The sequence below is a fragment of the Arabidopsis lyrata genome, assembly GCF_000004255.2.
Source record: "Arabidopsis lyrata subsp. lyrata unplaced genomic scaffold ARALYscaffold_694, whole genome shotgun sequence".
Classification (NCBI taxonomy): Eukaryota; Viridiplantae; Streptophyta; class Magnoliopsida; order Brassicales; family Brassicaceae; genus Arabidopsis; species Arabidopsis lyrata.
Genome location: NW_003302112.1, coordinates 1 through 3839, shown reverse-complemented (window position 1 = coordinate 3839; position 3839 = coordinate 1). Strand labels below are relative to the sequence as shown.

Here is a 3839-nt window from a genome sequence, read left to right as displayed (position 1 = left end):
TTCATCTGGGTTGTTTTCGAAGACAACTTTGTTGAAAGGCCATGCTACAAAGGACATTAAACAGTCTTCTATGTATGTAACATCCATTGTAGGCCTCCATATGAATGTATTGGCTTCATGTACCACATCAACAAACACTTTTACAGCCTTTGGTCCGAGTGAAAGTCCATTCACCAAAGCTTTACGATCTTGCGTGGTCCAACGGCCTTCAGCAACAACTACATCATCGTTAGACAGATCAAGTAGTTTGCATTTGTTCAAAGAATTGGCTCTTGTGCCCTATTAAACGCATAAAACAATGTCAGAATTTTAGATCATCAACAATCTGTATAAACTTATTAATTAATGAACAAGTTAGAAACTTTACTAGTGGTGCCATGTCTTCTTCCTGAACCCCCTGTTCTAGACTAACACACTTCGTGGCAGGCCATGCAATCATATGCCCAACAGATTCTTCAATTGTTGACATTCCCATAGCATTTCTCCAAAGGAATGCTTCTGGTACCGTGGCAGTCTCAACCAAAACTTTATAATCTAAAGGACCTAAACGTGTCCCATTCACAACATCCTCTGGATCAGTAGATATAATACGTCCCTCAGCAACATTCGCATCATCACCAGCCCAGTCAATCAAAATACACTATGGTTGTGCTTTTTTGTTAACACTCTATGCAGATTTAGAGTAGAAAAAAACAAGTCAGACTTTATAGTTATAAAGAAATCAATTTCATGGATTATTAATCACTTACCCCTGCAGCAGATCTAGAGTTTTCACCAACTTCAGTTTCTTGTCCCTGTGACATGCCAGAAAAAATATTAACTTTTAATTTATGTTACAACCCAACAGCTTAATGTACAAAAAATACAAAAGTGCATTACCTGGTTCTGCAGTTTACCAAGTTTATTTTCTAGCTCATTAACCTTGTCCTGGAGATGAATTTGTTTCTTTTCCATTTCAACCATACACTTGTGATTAACTTCGAAACAAGCTAATTTCGTCTTAGTCATATTTCTCCCCATTGCCCTCATTCGACCGGGATTATCAGGTCCTAATAGTTCGACAAGTGTATCTTGTCCTTCATTTGTTTCAACAGAATTAACAAGTTCAGCTGCCTTTTTCTGCAAATTTAGTTACCTATCAAAAACAATTCCAAAAATCTAAATCTATACTGAAAACCAAATTCACGATGTACATAACTTGTAACTTACAATTTTTTCAGCTGCATCAGTATTCACTGGTGTCCCATTCTTTCTAGTACGCGAATTCACCCAACATCAGTTCTTGTCACATCAGAAGGATCTGATTTCTCTCGTCTCTCTTCTGTCTAAGCAAATAAAAAAAATAGATCATTCAAAATACTTGTTAAACTGATGAGAATTAATAATCCAAAGCATTTGGCGTACCAAGTCTTCAGCTAGTCTAACCATTCCTTTGCGACTACAAGTGTGTGGAATCTGTAGGCTCTTCCTTTTCTTATAGCTATCACTCACAACCTAACACATGATTATAGATATGTCATATTATTCATAAACAAACATAAAGCTTACTTACTTCAGAAAATAATACCTTAAACTCAGGACTAGTTTTGAGCTTGACAAATTTACACCAAGCAGCTTCAGTAACATTCTTAGGTCGCAGATCCATCCTTTCTTTCAAAGTCGTAGCTTCATTAACTTCCCTAACCACTCGTGACTTGTGTGACCTCCACAAATTTCCCATCTGTTCAATCAATGCTTTCTTTTGGTAATCTTCTTCTACTTCAAACCTTGACTGCAATCAATCAAGGTTTTAAGAAAAAAACATTTCAACCTGGAAAGATTAAGTAAGTAGATGTCAAATTACAGAAAAGTTTACCTTGACAGACATCCAGAGCATTGTCTTCATATCCTGAGGGACTTTTGGCCAACTTTCAATGGATACAGGAACGTGTTCTCGCACAATTATACCAAGATACGTTGACAACTTAACAGACCCATGACCATAATGTTCTCCCATGAAAGTGAAGTTAACCTTTAATCTGCTATTTGGATTCCTGGCGATGTCTCTCAATCTTGTTGGTCCTCGCTTTCTCTTACCTGTAGGTTTAGCTACATGATCGTGCTCGTCAGTCCCATCATTAACTCCTGGCTGATCTTCTACAGGCTGCTCTTCTAAAGGATGCTGAGCCTGCTCTTCTGAAGGCTGAGCTTCTACAGGCTGCTCTTCTGAAAGATGCTGATCCTACTCTTCTAAAGCCTGAGCTTCTACAGGCGCTCTTCTGAAGGATGCTGATCCTGCTCTTCTAAAGGCTGAACTCCTTCTAGACGCTGGTTGTGTTGTAAGTTATGATCAGGTTGTGGCGGGTTTATTGTACCCAAGAATTCTGGCTCTTCAGAATCTTTCTTCTTTTTTCTCCCTCCACGGTTTGTTACTTTCTTTGGTCCCATGTCAACTCACCTGAAATAAATGAAAGACAATAGGGTTAATTAAACAATTACGAAGCAGCTGTCATCAGATATATAGCAAATGGAAACACAAATACAAATCAAACAATTACCAAGCAGTCAACAGACGTAGCAAATAAAACAAGAATATGAATGCCAAACAAACACAACTAAAAATAAAATAATTACCAAGTAGTCATCAGACATAGCAAATAAAACAACAACAATGTAAATGACAAACAGACTCCATTTCAGACAAATATGCCTTCACAATCAGTTCGGGCATTTTCAGATTCATCCATGTGAACATCCATGTCCACATTTGCTGGTAATGGTCCAATGTCTGCAATTCCATCATCCAAATCTTTATTATATCTTCTTGAAGGAACTTGCATAACAACATGCCAACTTGATTCTGCGTCTTCCCTTAAGTAAAACACCTGCTTTGCTTGCGATGCTAATATATATGGATCTTTTAAAAAAGAGACTTGACTATGATTCATGTTAACTAGTGTGAAACCATCTTCTATCTTAGCTCCATTACCCATTACTGCCCAGTGACACCGGAAGAGAGGAACATAAAAAACATTATAATCTAATAGTATGATGTCTATCACTCTGCCGTAGTAAGATACCAAATCAACCACTTGTGAAGTATCTTTCGCACTAGCCCTACAGACTGTTGTTGCCTCATAGAAAACCCCACTATTCTGATTTTTCCTATCAACTAAACTTGTATGAAACCGTTGACCATTCACTATGTAACCTGTATATGACCGTGCCATATAACGTGGACCGTAAGCCAACCATTTTAAAACTTCTCCATGTCTGTCTGAATCAATTGGTATCTACGAGAAATAAAATATAACAAATCAGACACATACACATAAAAACATGAAATAACAACAGAAAATAGTAGATTTGATGTAACTTGCCTGCTGTTTTAACCAAGATGCAAAATTCTCAGAATGCATAGCCCATAAAACTGATGCATCACGTCGGCATCTTCCATTGGTGTCTTGTAGATGCTGAAGGTGCTCACTTGTACAATATTAATAATAAGAAGCTTAATCAGATACTTTATCATAAAACTGTAAATAATAATAGAACAAGAACTGTATAGAACTTACTCGATATAAGGTTCGACGACAGCCATATTTTGGATGACAGCAAGATGGGCTATTTTCTTATCCATTTCTGAGAGAGTTATGGAAGTGGCTGCGGATATAGGACGACCCTCTAGTATAGAACTATTCTCATAGTCAGTGTTTCTATCTAGTTTTTCCTGTACGTTTGTAGACTTCTTTAAGAATTCACTACAAAACTGGACGCATTCTTCAGCCAGATACACTCAGCAATACACCCCTCTGGTCTTGCAGGATTTCTCACAAATCTTTCAGACTTTCATATATCAC

The 3839-nt window shown here is 37.4% G+C and overlaps 1 long non-coding RNA gene across 2 annotated transcripts; it reads right to left on the bottom strand.

Moving 5' to 3' along the window:
• Window positions 1-2353: 2353 nt before the first annotated feature.
• LOC110228242 lies at window positions 2354-3099 on the bottom strand. 2 transcript variants are annotated; one of them, XR_002331811.1, is made up of 2 exons: window positions 2614-3099; window positions 2354-2437 (listed from the first exon to the last, which is right to left on the bottom strand). It is a non-coding gene; the product is annotated as an uncharacterized LOC110228242 (long non-coding RNA). The 2 variants fall into 2 exon arrangements; XR_002331812.1 differs by lacking the exon at window positions 2614-3099 and adding an exon at window positions 2538-2570.
• Between the last annotated feature and the right edge of the window lie 740 nt (window positions 3100-3839).